Here is a 17,184-nt window from a genome sequence, read left to right as displayed (position 1 = left end):
CACACAGAGCAACGCCACAGTGTCCTGACACACTGTTCCAGGGTGGGGGAGAATGATCCCTGCTGTGTGCAGAGATGGAAGAACCGAGGGGGCTGATCTGAGAAATCCCTGCCAAGTATTTTTAGAGGAGTGAGCCAGGGACCTGAAGAAGGCCATCTTGGCCATCATCCTGATTGCTCTGCTCAAAGGACGGTGAGGCACAAACCCAGTCCAGTGCCCTACAGAAGGGAGCACATGGGGATCGGGAGCACAGCCGTGTGCGGGGGTCACAATCTGGATAGTCCTGCATGTGCTCTGTGCCTGTCTACATTTTAATGCTCAAAGTGGATGGGTACTTTGCCCATGGCCTTAAAAAGGCTGAGTGGCAAAATGATATCTCATCCAGGACATCTTGCTGCCCCTGGGCTCAAGCCTGGTGACCAGGGTGAGGGCCAAGTGGCTGAGTGTGCTCAGAGGGTGGAGATGGGGTCTCTCACTTGTTTCTTCTCTCTCAGAAGCAACAAACTTACCAAAAGAGAGGTGGAAAAATGCTGGGCATGGTGGTACCCACCTGTAATCCCAGTATTTGGGAGACTGAGACAGACAGGAGGATCACAGATTTGAGAAACTTAGTGACACACTATTAAAAGAAAAAAAGAGTGTAGCTCTGTGGTAGAACCCCCATGGGTTCAGTCCCCAGTAACACACACACACATACACACCTGGACCCTTCATTATCGGGGAAATCTATCAATATACTTTATTATATGAGCAAATTAAAGAAGAAAAACATTTAGTCGTATCATAGACGCTTATAAAGTATTTGAAAATATTGCAGTTATTTCTAATTAAAACATGGAAAGTTGACAAAAATCAACTTTGGTAAACAGACTTTACCAAACCCAACATTAATTATGCCTGACTTTAACTGAAATTTATTTCAATTAATGTAAGAAATGCATAGGTTTGCTGCTATCACTACTAACACCTAAATTGTCTTAGAAGTTCTAAAGAAGGCAGTGAGATAATTAAATACGTAAATATTGGGAGCAAAAGACAAAGCTCTGGTTGTAGTCCTTGAAATTTCAAGAGTCTCCAGTAAAACAAAGCAAATATGTAAAAAAATACTACTGAAATTGACATGAAACTTTCGTAATATGGCTGGATACAGGATAAATACACAAAAAAGTAGCCCTTCTTTCCAGTAATAAACACTTAGTAGTGAAAATAGGAAGAAGACATCTAGTAATGGATTTTATAAGGAAGGCACATCCCCTATCATAACGGCTGAACTCCCTAACACTAGGGAGATGGATGAATAAAGTATGTACACTTATGTCATAGAAAATCAGGCAGCCATTAAAACAAGGGACCTTAACAAGTGGTTTAAAGGATTTTATGAGGTACAGTTGACTTTGAAATTACTAGAGGAAGGCATAGGACCAACACTCCAACATGTAAGCACTGGTAGGAACTTCCTCAATAAGACCTCCAAAGCTCAGTCAATTAAAACAAGAATTCATAAAGAGGATGGATTAAGTTAAAAAGTTTCTGCTCAGCAAAGGAAACCACACTAAGAGTCTAAGCCTATAGAATCGGAGGAGATCTTTGCCAGCTACTCCTCTGATAGAGGACTAATATCTAGAATATATAAAGAATTTATGCCCGGCATGGTGGTAATTAATGCTTGTAATCCCAGCATTTGGGAGGGTGAAACAGGTGGATCACCATTCTCAGACAGCCTCAGCTACTTAGTGAGGCCCTTTGCAACTCAATGAGATCCTGTTTCAAAATAAAGAATAAAAAATAGGGCTGGGGGTGTCCTCAAAGGTAGAATGCCCCTGAGTTCCATCCCCAGTACTGCAAACATAAATAAATAAAGAACTTACAAGGTTTAACACTAAAAAACAATAAGCAAATCAAGAAATAGGCAATTGAACTACATGGGAACTTTACAAAAGAAATACAAATGGCCAATAAATATAGGAAGTAGTGTTCCACATCATTAGCAATCAGGGGAATACAAATCAAAACTACACTGAGATTCCTTTTAACCCCAATTAGAATGGCAATCATCAAGAAGTTAAACCACAATAAATGCTGGCTAGAATGTGGGGAAATAGAAACCCTTATACACTGTTGTCGTCATTGCAAATGAGCACAGCTGCTGTGTGGATTCCTCAGAGAAGTGGGAATGGGTCCGCCATCTGATCAGCCAGGCCACTCCTGGGGATCTGTCCAAGGGGACTGAAATCAGAATATTGTAGTGATACGTGTAGATCATGTCTGTAGCAGCAAATTATGGAGACAATCTAGATGTCTATCAACAGATGAGTGGATTACAAAATTTTGGGATATGCACACAGTGGAATTCTACTCAGCAAGAAAGAAGAACAAAATTATGTCATTTGCAGGAAAATGGATGGACCTGGAGAACGTGTTATGTGAGATTATTCAGTCACAGAAAGCAGAGGATCATGTTTTGTCTCATAGGCTGAAGCGAGGGAGTGATTGGGACAGGAAAGGAACTCTAGACAATGGAGGGGAAACCCCAGTGGAGCAATGGAGGGGGTGTCGGAAAGGGAAGGAGGGAGAATCAATAAATACCTCTGCTGACATTATTCACATATGTGAAATTCCAGGTACCAATCTCAGCATCACGGATGGCTAAGGAGAGGGAGTGGGGTCAGAGCTGGGCGGAAGCTCGCCAAGTACTATGTGCTTATATGGCCCCACCCGAACTACATCATGACGTGAGACTACAGTGCACCAATAAAAGTATAAAAAAGACTCATTTAGATTCCACAGTGTGGGTGGCAGGTGTTCATTTCTTTTTACTTTTTAGTTAGGTTTTCATTGTCTGGATATGTACGATTTGTTTCCAGTTTGGGGGCAGTTGCAAAGAAAGCCACTGGAAACGTTTGTGGAGGGCTAAGTTTTTATTTCTGTGGAGTAAATATCTGGGACTAAGGCAGTGGGGCGTACGGCAGGCACCTGAGTTGTTTTCCCAAGTGGCTGCAACTAGTTTGTGTTCCTCGCGGTCTGAGCCCAGGATGGGTTTCTTCCCTTCCCCCAGAAAGTTACGGCTTTTGTTCCATGGGTGATAAAATCCAGTCTAGACTTCATATTTCTCCAGACTGCAGGAAGCTTAGCAGTTCTGCCACTTCGGGCTGAACACCTTTTGGAAGAAGGCTAAGTGCAGAGAAGATGCAACCATACATCCTAAAAGCACATCCCTGCCCGGGCGCTCACAGATCCTTGCACCCGGGAAGGGCAGACTCGTGGAGGGTGCTCCTCAGTGCCCAGCACTGCCTGGTCCCGACCCCTCCTCGTTCATCCAGACTGTTCCGTGCCAGGAGCTCCCTGCCTTGACAGGTTCATTTCAGCCCCAGACACATCTGGATGCCTGACTCGCCCCTGATCCCAATCAGTGTGCACATCCTGAGTCTCAGTGAGTACCGTGTCAATGCTCAAGAATAATTAATAACTCGTGCGCTGAATAAGTGGATTTGCACTAAATACAAGTGTCCTAATTATGTCGAATCACAAACTAGGCAGAGAATATGGAATATCTTTAGGGAGATAAACTGAATCTTTTTTTTTAAACTTATTTATTTATTTGGTACTGGGGACTGAACCTAAGGGCATTCTATCTCTGAGTTACACCCTCACCCCTAATTTTCTTTTCTTTTTTTTTTTGTGGTATGGGGATGGAATCCAGGGGCATTCTACCTCTGAGAGACACCCCCCAGCCCTATTTTTTTTATTCTTTATTTGGAAACAGGATCTCACTGAGTTGCAAAGGGCCTCCTCACTCAGTAGCTGAGGCTGGCTGCAAACTGTGATCCTCCTGACTCGGCCTCCCAAATGCTGGGATTACAAGTGTGAGCCACCACGCCCAGCTTTATTTTTTATTTTGAAACAGGATTTCACTAAATTATCACATGCCAGCCTCGAACCTGAAGCCCGCCTTCTTCAGCCTCCTGAATACTGGGGTTACAGGTGTGTGCCACCATGCTCAGCTTCTGGTTGGATGTTTTAAAAGGACAACATAGAGCAGAAGAAAAGTCAGACGTGACCCACCCACAATCCAGGACACTCCTCCCTTCATCTCCTAGTCCCTGCCCAGCACATGTGGAGTACCAGGACACTCTGACACAGAACACCCTGCCCCCCGCAGCTCCCTGGCCATCCCAGGCCATGGGGTGAAGTCCATCTCCTCCTTCCTGGATCCTTCCTTTCCTCGCTCCTGTCTTCCCTCAATTCCCAAGCCCCCTGCCTCCAGGGTCCACAATCCCATCACCCCAAGGGCAGGCCTGTCTCTTCTCTGGTCTTCATCTTGCTCTAAACATTCCTCTGAGAGCTGTGCTTCTCTTGTCGTCTGGGTAGGGTTTTGTATGATGACTCTTTGGGACTTCAGCCATTTGGGGTCTGTTCTCATGAATCTGGACTGACTCCTTCGTTCTCCCTTGGATTTGTGCCCCTTTTCTAGTCTATTATAAAAATACCTTAATTTGTTTCATTTTGGTGTATTTATTTGAGTAGGTAATACAGTAATGTGTTTCAAGAAAAGTCAACAAGTACTAGGGAGAAAAGTCTCCATCTTGCTGCATTCCTCAGCAACCCAGTCACTCCCCTCAACGGTGACTGCTGTTCAGTTTTTGCACGAGGCTCCGGCACTGTAGACAAGGGAGCGCGTGTGCATGCACACATGCGTGCTTTATGTGGGTGAGCTCATCCGTGGTGGTCCAAGGACATTTCCTACCTCTTCCTCACCAGGGCATTTAGAGGTTGCCCAATCGGAAATGCATTTGTAGGAGCTTTCCTTCATTTCATATCATTCTCCCTTTCAGAGTCTTATAATATGAGGGAATATATGTATATACATATATATAATTTTCTGAATGTCTCATACCATCTACTTCAGGCCCAAGGGATACTTCCATGTGACGAGCCTTCTCCACCTCAGCTAAAACGACCTGCACTGTTATAAAGGTTGTAATGTTTTGACTTTTCCTCCAAGGTTCTGATCACGCCCCGTTGCCTAATCAATTCTATGATAGTCAGAGCTAATTCCAGAGTGGCCAATCCACTGGTCGTTTTCTAACTCTCTAGGAGATGAAATTGTTGAACAAGTCCAAGCAATGGTTGGAATAGATGCCTCTTCTAGGGCATCCCTTTGCCTGTGCTGACCTTTGCCAGCCCTCTAAAGGTGGGTGAGGTCCAGAGAGACCCCCTGGGAGATGAGATGGGCCACGAGGCCGCGGCATCCGGCCTGGCTCTCTTGCCGCCATCACGGCCCCTCCCATGGGACTCTGGTTAATTGCTCTGACATATCAGTGGACACTCTCCGAAGAAAAAGCAGGTGAGCTGGCCTGTAGCACCCAGCTCAGCAATCATTACTGATTAAAAACCAGTTAGGAGGCAATGAAGAGGGAGCCTGCATTAACCGATGACCCCGTCCACGGCGCAGCCACATAGACGGGCGTGCATATGAAAGAATGACTTACAACCTCGGCCCGCAGCCCGGGCTGTTGAGATTGAGATTTACGAGGGAGTGACAGCGTTTGGCTGGATAGGGCTCTGGCTCTCTGCTGGGTTCCCAGACGAGCCTGTGTGTTTCGGTCTCCTGCGGACTCGCGGCCCATGTGGAGTAGCCCAGCTCGCCTGCGCTTTTATGCAGGTTTAACCTGAATATCCTGACTGTATAAAGTAGAGATTTATCATCTTGCCAATTTCCAAAGAATCTGAATTAGCTGAGTCGCACTTAATACTGAAACTATCCTGAACATAATTTAATCTTTCTTTAATGATTCAAAAGGCGCTTTGAAGTCTTGTGCTAATCAGAGTCATGCTTATGAATATCAGAACTTAATATTGACGAAGTGTAAAAGCGCTCATGGAAGAATTAGGTAAAGGAAAGGATGGCGCCTGGCCTCGCTGGCGGTTTGTGTGAGAGGGCAGGCATGTGATGTATGCCGTGTCCGGGGCGTGCAGAAGTACGGCATGATGTGAGTCTAACCCGGCTGACATCACGGTCACATCTAGAGTGACCCTGTCGGAAAGTCAGCCTCTCCTGGGCTCCCGTCTGCTCCTGCAGCCCCCAGGGGTCACCTTGGGCCTCCGTTTCCAGGCCAGCCTCCACAACTTGTACCCGGGCAACTTAGAGACCCTGTTTCAAAATAAAAATAGGACTAGGGGTGTAGCTTGGAAGTAGAATGCCCCTGAGTTCAATCCTCATTACTACACACACACACACACACACGCGCACACACACACACACACACACACACACACACACACACACTTAAATTTTCTTAATTAAAAAACAAAAAACAGATGAGCCATGTGTGACTGAGATAGGAGGATCCAAGGTTCAAGGACAGCTTCAGCAACTTAGCAAAACCCCATTTCAAAATAAAAAATAAAGCTGAGTGTGGTGGGCACACCTGCTATCCCAGTACTGGGGAGGCTGACACAGGAGGACTGAGGTTCAAGGTCAGCCTCAGCAACCCAGTGAGACCCAGCAACTTAGCGAGGTCCTGTTTCAAAACAAAACATTAACAAGGGCGAGAGGTGTAGAAAGGAGAGGCAGAATTCTCAGTCCCAAAAGAGACAGAGTGGAGGCCTGAGCCCCTGTTTATCCTGGAGGAGAGGAGACTTAAACAATGAACTTCAAATGTTGCAGGGGAGAGGTGGAGGCCCGGCCCAGCCAACGGGCCTCTAGTGTCATCTACGCTCAGCCCTTCCCTTCTAGGAGATGGCCCCGTCAGCCTACCTCAGAAGTCACGGCTACACATGCGCTCACTTAGCCGCCGTGTTCTGATTGGGCGCATGCCAAGCATGTGCCTGCCACAGAGACGTGGGCAGTGCAGTGCGCTGACCCTTGGGAATTCTTTCCGCTTTGAGTGCTGGGGGAGGGAGCAGAGTCAGATCCATTCTTGGGGTGCTGACAAAAATCAAGTGTAGGACTCTGCAATCCCAGGACGGGGAGACAAGGCAGAAGGTGACTGAGAGCCCTCCTCCACGGCGCCTGCTCTCCCCTCCCGGGACTCGACTCGCTGAGCCGGAGCCGCTCACTCCGGGATCCCGCCAATCTAAGGAAAGAACACCCGCGGCAGACTCAAGCTTGACTCCAGCACCTGAACCCCACAAGAGTGTGGGCTAGCTGAGAACAGTTCCCGGTAGAATACAGGCCTTACGTAACAATGTTTGGAATGAGCCAGGGGCCGTGCCTGTAATCCCAGCTACTTAGGAAACCGAGGCAGGAGGAGCGCAAGTTCAAGGCCAGCACCGGGCAATTTAGCAAGACCCCATCTCAAAAGAATAAAATGGGCTGGAGGTGTAGCTCTGTGGTAGAGCTTGCATAGCATGCTTAGGCCCTGGGTTTAATTCCCAATACCACCAAAAAAGGGAAAAAAAAAAAAGATAGAGTGAATGAATGGACAGACTCGCTACTTTTTAGCCCACTCTTGGAGGTGGGGCTCGGGCCAGCCTCGCTGGAGCATTTCCCAACACCTTGGGGCCTGCTGATGGCTTTCAGAATTCCTGTGACCCAGGCAGGCATGGTGGCACACGCTTGTAATCCCAGCATTCGGGAGGCTGAGACAGGAGGATCGTGGTTCGGGGACAGCCTCAGCTCCTTAGTGAGGCCCTTTGCAACTCAGTAAGACCCTGTTTCAAAAGAAAGAATAAAAAATAGGGCTGGGAGTGTAGCTTGGAGATAGAATGCCCCTGGGTTCCATCCCAGTACCGGGGGGGGGGGGGGGAATCCTGTGACCCTTCTATGGGATCCACGTGGTCAGACGGCCTTTGAGACTGGCCTGCCTCATATCAGGCCTCACACCGGCTTCGGAACCAGCTACCCTAGAGTCAAAAGGCTGCTTCTCAGGCTTAGCTGTCTGCCCAGTCTCAGCAGATGTTTCTGTAAAATGAGGACGATGAGATCGAGGACACCAGAGACAGGTGAGTGTTTTGAAGGCCCCACAGGCTTGGCTAGAGCAAGAGGAGACTAGAGAGGGCCTGATACAAAGGCCCCTGCCCCCTCTCCCTCCTCCACCCCACTCCTGACCCGGGTTGCAGAGCTGAGCTCCTGTGAGGATCAAAAGGCTCTTTATGTGCCTCCCTTCCCTCCCTTCCTGGGAGCTGTGAGGTGAGCCAACATCCTGGCCGGGAGGAGGCCACAGCCATCTGGAGCTGGGAGACCTAAGATCCGCTCTGCTCCCCCTTCACAGAGCAGCTGGCATCCAGAGGAATCGAGTGACAGCCAGACTCCAGGGAACCGAGCTGGCCAGGCTGCACTCAGTGGAGTGATCTCCAGTGACAGGGAGCCTTCAGCCTGGGAGGCTCAGCAGGGAGCAGGGGCGGCCAGTTAAGCCCCAGAGGGACACAGTCCCAAGACCGCGCTGCCCCCTGGGCACCGTCGGCTGTCTAGCTCCCTGCCCCTGCCGGCATTCCAGAAGCCGAAAGTGACCTTCTGTCGCTATTTCCTGGACTGCAAGCTGGTTTCCGCCCACTCGAGGGCCCCTTTACCAAGACACACAGTGGCTTCCCTCCCAGGGCACCTGCACCTGCTCAGCCCCCCACCCGAGGGCTTGCTCTTCTTCAAACACTCGGTGCAGTGCAGTGTCTGTCCGTGGCTTGCTCTGCCTGTGAGCTCAGCCGCAGCCTCTGGCTCGGGTCCTAGCCCTGCCTCTGGGAAGCTCTCTAGAAGCCCCAGGCAGATGGAGTGGCCCCTGCCGGGCCCGTGTGGCACCAGGGACCCACAGCAGTGACCCTGGAGGTGACAGACCGACACAGGTCTCCTGTTTCCAAACCCCAAGCTCCTAGCATGGGACCTGCCAAAAACAGGCACTTAAAGTAGATGTCACTAAATTTGGGGGTTTCTCCTCAAATAAATCCCACCAGATTAGTATTACACGGGAACTTAAGGGGCGACACAATTGTTGATTATCACTGAAATATATACATCCAGTTTGCTTCTGGCCCCTCAGGAGCAATTTATTGAGGTATAATTCATGTAACCACACTACTGGTTAAAGAATGCAGTCCAGTGGATTCCAGTGACTCACAGGGTTGTGTCACCAACGTCACAATTTTTTTTTTTATTGGTGCACTGTATTCATACATCATAGTGGGATACAAACTTTTGTAGACATACATGCACACATTGCCCAGTCAGCCCCCACCCGATCCCCACCCCATTCCCTCCCCATCCCTCCCTCCCATGCTTGGCTTAGTGGTTGACATCTAGTATTATAGCAATTTATCCAAAATTAAAAATGATAATCTCACATAACAGTTTCATTTGTCTGATACCAAGCTTTTGATGACTTAAAGATAACATTTCAATATTTCTTTTTACTTTCTTACCAGAAAATATTGTTTTCTATTTTTTTTAGGTGAAACTATCATATATTTATATATTTATTTTTCAGAAAAAAAATCTATCCTAATATGGAACATGGACTCTAGATACCCAAAACGATCTTGAAAAAGAACAAAGCTAGAAGATATATATTTTCTGATTTCAAACCATATAAAGCTACAATAATTGAAACAGTGTAGTACTATTCTTTTTTTTTAATTAATTTATTTTTTAAATTGGTGCATTATAGTCATATATCAATCACATTGGAGTACAAGACTTGAGAGGATATACAAGCACACATCATCCAATTAGCCCTCCTCCAGCCCCCACCCCATTCCCTCCCCCTCCCTCCATCCCACACTTCTTTGGTGATTTACTTTGATACATTTGTTTATGTACCTCCTGCGTTTTAAAGAGGCTCCGTCCTCCAGTAATACATACCCTCTGATTGGTCACATTAGTTGCTTCACTATAGGGCCCTTTCTATAGCTCAACCTCTTCCTGTTGCCCTTTTCCTCCTAGTTATTGCTGATTAAGAGAAGCGTCTGATTTATATTTTCTGCGATATTTCTCTGTGCATGCTGCGTTGCAAGTACCAATCCCACTCTTGATGTTCCCAGTAGTGGTCTGGCTACTCAGTGGACTGATCCAGACCTCGCTGGCTCAAGCAGCGGCCTTGCCTCATGAGAGGCCCCAGTTCTGGTCTCGCTGGCCCCTGAACCGGTCTAACCCCTAAGCTGGCTTTGGTCCCGGCCTTGGAGGCCGCAGGAGTGAACTTTCCTCACGCCAGGCTCCGATGCTGGCCATTGGCCCCTGCACCGGTCTAACCCCTTGGCAGGATTCCAATCCTGGCCTCGGAGGCCCCAGCACCGGCCTAGCCTCATGGCAGGCTCCAATGCCGGCCTCGTTGCCCCAGCACCAGCCTAACCCCTCGGCAGGCTCCGATCCCGGCCTCAGAGGCCCCAGCACTGGTCATGCCTCAAGGCAGGCTCCGATGCCGGCCTCGCTGGCCCCAGCACCGGCCTAACCCCTCGGCAGGCTTTTATCCTGGCCTCGAGGCCCCAGTACCGGCTTTGCCTAACAGCAGGCTCCGATGCCGGCCTCACTGGCCCCAGCAGCGGCCTAACCCCTCGGCAGGCTCCAATCCCGGCCTCGGAGGCCCCAGCACTGGTCATGCCTCACGGCAGGCTTCGATGCCGTCCTCGCTGGCCCCAGCACCGGCCTAACCCCTCGGCAGGCTCTTATCCTGGCCTCGAGGCCCCAGTACCGGCCTTGCCTCAAGGCAGGCTCCGATGCCGGCCTCACTGGCCCCAGCACCAGCCTAACCCCTCGGAAAGCTCCGATCCCGGCCTCGGAGGCCCCAGCATTGGTCATGCCTCACGGCAGGCTCCGATGCCAGCCTCACTGGCCCCAGCACCGGCCTAACCCCTCGGCAGGCTCTTATCCTGGCCTCGAGGCCCCAGTACCGGCTTTGCCTCACAGCAGACTCCTATGCCGGCCTCACTGGCCCCAGCAGCGGCCTAACCCCTCGGCAGGCTCCAATCCCGGCCTCGGAGGCCCCAGCACTGGTCATGCCTCACGGCAGGCTCCGATGCCGTCCTCGCTGGCCCCAGCACCGGCCTAACCCCTCGGCAGGCTCTTATCCTGGCCTCAGAGACCCCAGTACCGGCCTTGCCTCAAGGCAGGCTCCGATGCCGGCCTCACTGGCCCCAGCAGCGGCCTAACCCCTTGGCAGGCTCCGATCCCGGATTTGGAGGTCCCAGCACTGGTCATGCATCAAGGCAGGCTCCGATGCCGGCCTCGCTGGCCCCAGCACCGGCCTAACCCCTCGGCAGGCTCTTATCCTGGCCTCAGAGGCCCCAGTACCGGCCTTGCCTCATGGCAGGCTCCGATGCCGGCCTCACTGGCCCCAGCAGCGGCCTAACCCCTCGGCAGGCTCCGATCCCGGCCTCGGAGACCCCAGCACCGGTCATGCCTCACGGCAGGCTCCGATGCTGGCCTTGCTGGCCCCAGCACCGGCCTAACCCCTCGGCAGGCTCTTATCCTGGCCTCGGAGGCCCCAGTACCGGCCTTGCCTCACGGCAGGCTCCGATGCCGGCCTTGCTGGCCCCAGCACCGGCCTAACCCCTCGGCAGGCTCTTATCCTGGCCTCGGAGGTCCCAGTACCGGCCTTGCCTCAAGGCAGGCTCTGATGCCGGCCTCGCTGGCCCCAGCACCGGCCTAACCCCTCGGCAGGCTCTTATCCTGGCCTCGGAGGTCCCAGTACCGGCCTTGCCTCAAGGCAGGCTCCAATGCCGGCCTCGCTGGCCCCAGCACCGGCCTAACCCCTCGGCAGGCTCTTATCCTGGCCTCGAGGCCCCAGTACCGGCCTTGCCTCAAGGCAGGCTCCGATGCCGGCCTCGCTGGCCCCAGCACCGGCCTAACCCCTCGGCTGGCTCTTATCCTGGCCTCGGAGGCCCCAGTACCGGCCTTGCCTCACGGCAGGCTCCGATGCCGGCCTCACTGGCCCCAGCACCGGCCTAACCCCTCGGCAGGCTCCGATCCCGGCCTCGGAGGCCCCAGCACTGGTCATGCCTCAAGGCAGGCTCCGATGCCGTCCTCGCTGGCCCCAGCACCGGCCTAACCCCTCGGCAGGCTCTTATCCTGGCCTCGGAGGCCCCAGTACTGGCCTTGCCTCAAGGCAGGCTCCGATGCCGGCCTCGCTGGCCCCAGCACCGGCCTAACCCCTCGGCAGGCTCTTATCCTGGCCTCGAGGCCCCAGTACCGGCCTTGCCTCAAGGCAGGCTCCGATGCCGGCCTCACTGGCCCCAGCACCAGCCTAACCCCTCGGAAAGCTCCGATCCCGGCCTCGGAGGCCCCAGCATTGGTCATGCCTCACGGCAGGCTCCGATGCCGGCCTCACTGGCCCCAGCACCGGCCTACCCCCTCGGCAGGCTCTTATCCTGGCCTCGGAGGCCCCAGTACCGGCCTTGCCTCAAGGCAGGCTCCTATGCCGGCCTCACTGGCCCCAGCAGCGGCCTAACCCCTCGGCAGGCTCCGATCCCGGCCTCGGAGGCCCCAGCACTGGTCATGCCTCAAGGCAGGCTCCGATGCCGGCCTCACCGGCCCCAGCACCGGCCTAAACCCTCGGCAGGCTCTTATCCTGGCCTCAAGGCCCCAGTACCGGCCTTGCCTCAAGGCAGGCTCCGATGCCGGCCTCACTGGCCCCAGCACCGGCCTAACCCCTCGGCAGGCTCTTATCCTGGCCTCGGAGGTCCCAGTACCGGCCTTGCCTCAAGGCAGGCTCCGATGCCGGCCTCGCTGGCCCCAGCACCGGCCTAACCCCTCGGCAGGCTCTTATCCTGGCCTCGGAGGCCCCAGTACCGGCCTTGCCTCATGGCAGGCTCTGATGCCAGCCTCGCTGGCCCCAGCACCGGCCTAACCCCTCAGCAGGCTCCGGTCCCGTCCTCTGGGGCCCCAACACTGGCCTTGCCTCATGGCAGGCTCAGATGCCGGCCTCGCTGACCCCAGCACCGGCCTAACCCCTCAGCAAGTTCCAGACCCGACCTCGGAGGCCCTAGCACAAGCCTTGCCTCATGGCAGGCTCCAATGCCAGCCTCGCTGGCCCCAGCATCGGTCTAACCCCTCTGCAGGTTCCAATCCCGGCCACGGAGGCCTCAGTAGTGGCCTTGCTTCACAGCAAGCTCCGATGTCGGCCACTGGCCCCGGCGCCCGCCTAACCCCTCAGCAGGTTTCGATCACTGTCTCTGTGGTTATTATTTCAAAGTTTCCAGGTGTAATGTATCAGATCTCTGCCTCCCCCGAGTATTGGCCACTGGCATTGCCACTGCCTCCACCGTTTCAAATCCTTCCCAGGCTCTTTTTCCACTCTGAATGTTGTCCAGTGTTCCTAAGCATGCGTGATGGTAGCATTCGACATTTGGTGTAATTTCTCCAAAAAAATAAAGTTGGTAAGATCCGGTTTCTGCTTCTCCTGAATATAAGTCTCCACCACCATCGTGGAGAACTCTTTCAACACCGCATTTCTCCTTGGTCTCCGCTAAACTCTCTCCTTATATGTGATGTCTGAGATTCTTAACAATATAGAGAAATAGCAGTCCTCTTTCATGGTGAATTTTTCCATAAGTTCCAGTGCATTTAGATAAGTTTTGTCTGCATCTCCAGTGTCCTGGCATCCATAACAGCTTTCTTACCTCCTCTCCGATATTTTTCTTTATCTTTTTCTGTTCTGGGCCCGGTTTCTCCAGGGGTCTGGCGTGCTACTTGCAGTTCGGCTCGGGGCCCAGAGTCCCGCGTGCGACCCAGGCCCCAGCTGGCGTGCCCCGCGCTCGACCCCCGCCCAGAACCCAGCGTCTTACTGGGCCTGGTTTCTCCAGGGGCCTGGCGTGCTACGCGCAGTTCGGCCGGGGCCCAGAGTCCCGCGACCCGGGCACCATCTGGCGTGCCCCGCCCGCGACCCCCGCCCAGAACCCAGCGTCTTACTGGGCCTGGTTTCTCCAGGGGTCTGGCGTGCTACGCGCAGTTCGGCCCGGGGCCCAGAGTCCCGCGACCCGGGCCCCGGCTTTTGTGCGCCGCGCGCGACCCCCCCCCAACGTCACAATTTTACTCTACTTCCATCATCCCCAAAAAGATGCTGCTGCCAGCAGCCACTCCCCGTTCATTTCCCTTCCACATCCCTGTTAACTACTATTTTCTGTCTCTATGAACTTGTCTATTCTGGATATTTCATATAAGTGGAATTGTACAATATGTAGTCTTTGTGTCTACCTTTTTGTGTGTGTGTCTGTGGTACTGGGGGTTGAACCCAGTGGCATTCTACCTCTGAGCTCCTCCCCCAGCCCCATTTTAATTCTTTTATTTTGAAACAGGGTCTCACTAAGTTAATGTGAGTCTCACTACGCGCTGAGGCTGTCCTTGAAGCTGTGATCCTCCTGTCTCAGCCTTTCAAGTCCTGGAATTACAGGTGTGACCCGCCCTGCCCAGCTGGTGTCTAGCTTCTTGAACTTAGCATAAGGTTTTTGAAATTCACTCATGTTGTCGCATGTATAGTACTTCATTATTATTATTATTATTATTATTATTATTATTATTAGTGGTACTGGGGTTCCTGGAAGCCCTTCTACCTTAGGGCTACACTCCCAGACCTATTTTACACTTTTTATTTGGAAACAGGGTCTCTTAGGCCAGCGTGGCTGGCTTCAAACCTGCGCCATCCTCCTGTCTCCGCCTCCCAAGCGCAGGGATTACAAGTGTGCGCCACCACGCCCGGCTACTTCATTATTTTTTATTGCCAAATAATATTCATTGTATGGATATGTCATATTCATCTCTTGATAGACTTGGGTTGTTTCTACTTTTTAACCAGTACAAACAATTTGCTTATTTTTAATGCTGAGGTTATTTTTATTTCAAAATAGTTTTAAATTTACAAACAAATTTTACAGAATAGTAGCAGTGAGACTTTTTTCCTTGAATCATTTCAGGGAAAGGGCTGGCATGAAGCCCCCCACCACTAGCAACCCCAGACCTCCCCAACATACACACAGCATTTCCTACACTAACACTCCTACCTAAACACAATACAACTCTCCAAAATAGGAAATTAGCACCTCTCCATTCCTGCTGGATAAATCAGTCAAGTTTCACCAGCTGTGCCCAGCAACGCCCTTTGGAGTAAAAGACGTGGCTTGAGTGATGTGTTGCAGTAGGCTGCCACGTCTCCTTGATGCCCTCGGCCTGGACCAGCTCCTCTGCCTTGCGCTGCCCCCATGACCTTGCCACTGGAGCATTACAGGCAGGGTGTTTTTCAGTTCCTCCAGGCGAGTGTCCCGGCCATTCCTCATGGCGGGAGTTGGGCGCTGCCTTCCAGCAGGAATATCGCAGAAGCCACAATGAGTTCTTCACGTTGTATCTTACCAGTTGGATCATAGTTTACATTTGTCCTATCACCAGTGCTTTTTTTTTTTTTTTTTTTTTGCGGTACTGGTGATGGAACCCCGGGGCACTGCACCTCCAAGTTGCACCCCCAGTTCTAAGTGTCTCACTGAGTTGCAAAGGGCCTCGCTAAGTAGCTGAGGCTGTCTGCGAACTGTGATCCTCCGGTCTCTGCCTCCCGAATGCTGGGATTACAAGTGTGCGCCACCACGCCCGGCCCCTCACCACTGCTTTTATTTTTTTTTATTTTTTTTATGGGTCTGGGGATGGAACCCAGGGGCATTCGACCTCCGAACTACACCCCCTACCCTATTTTTTATTCTTTATTTTGAAACCGGGTCTCACCGAGTTGCAGAGGACCTCACTGAGTAGCTGAGGCTGTCCGCGAACCGCGATCCTCCGGTCTCTGCCTCCTGAATACTGGGATTACAAGTGTGCACCACCACGCCCGGCCCTCACCACTGCTTTTAACTTTGACCTCTTGAGAGCTACCGTTTGGGCTTTAAATGTCCCCTAAAGGTCCACGTGTTAAAGGCTTGGCTGCCAGCCTGGGTGCTATTGGGAAGTGGTGAACCCTTTAGGAGGTGAGGCCAAGTGGAAGGAAATTAGGTGGCTGGGGGCATGTGCTTGAAGGAGACACTGGGCCCTTCCTGGCCACCATGCTGCCACCATGAGGCTCTGCGCCACCACAGACCTAAAGCATCAGGGCCAAGCGACAGTAGACCCCAACTTCTGAATTCATGAACCAAATAGACCTTTCCTCCTCATAACTTACTTATCTCAGGCATTTTGTTTCAGTAACAGAAAGCTGACTAACCCAGCGAGGTTTTATCACAGTAAATTTACTCTCTTCACCTTGTAAGTAGTAGATATATTTGGGGGAGATACTTGGGTACCAAGTTTATATCAGTTCTTCAATAAGCTCTCACTAAGTTTAACATTAACTTCTCGGCTGAATTAATTATTCTTAGGACAGTAGCCAAATGGTGATTGTGTGTGTGTGTGTGGGGGGGGGTACTGGAGATTAAGCCCAGGGGTATTCTACCTTCTACATCCTCAACCATGTTTTATTTTTACTTTGAAAACACAAAATAGGTCTGGGAGTATAGCCCAGAGGTAGAAAGCCTCTGGGTTCCATCCCCAACACCACAAAAATAAATAAATAAATAAATAAATAAATAAATAAATAAATAAATAAGAGCTGGTGGCATAGCTTGGAGGTAGAATGCCCCGGATTCAATTTCCAATACAAAAAATATATATATATTGTTCTACCCTGCATTCTAGAAACCTGAGTGGATGAGATTTCCAGGCAGTCCAGGGTTTTGTGGGAGGTGAGCACCAAGCTGGAACCAAGCCAAGGTCTCCCATGCACTGAGGTAGGCGTGAGGACCAAGAGGAAGCTCGATGCCCTTGGAACTGGCTTTGATCACCTTCCCAGTCTCCACTGGGGGCAGACCCAGCCTTTTACTACAAAGCTGATTTGGGAATGGAAAATACAGGGGGCAGCGCCTGGAGCCCATGCAACTGATTCTCTGCAGGACTTGGAGCAAGTCATTTCTGCTCATTTGAAAATCGATCCTCTGGCTCCAGAATGCCCAGCGCATTTCCCGTGGCCCCAAGCCAGCCCAGGGGTGAAGACACGGACGGGCAAATGCACCTTTAAGGCCGTCAGCCCACCCTGCTGGAGTGCTCCTGCCAGCTGTCCCTTTGCCAGGTCCCCGGGCCAGCAGTTGCCATGGTGTGGCCTCGGAAGGCATGTTGCTATAATAAGACGTGTTTATTTGAATACGAAGGTCAGGGAGTTAAGTAGTTGGTATTCCAGTCGTATAGAGTCGTTTGCACAGTGTCACTAATAATTAAAGGGGGTTTTGACTAATCTAGTTCTCTTCCTAAATATA

The sequence above is a fragment of the Muscardinus avellanarius genome (genome assembly GCF_963383645.1).
Source record: "Muscardinus avellanarius genome assembly, chromosome: 16".
Taxonomy (NCBI): domain Eukaryota; kingdom Metazoa; phylum Chordata; class Mammalia; order Rodentia; family Gliridae; genus Muscardinus; species Muscardinus avellanarius.
Note: the sequence above shows the minus strand (reverse complement) of the source record.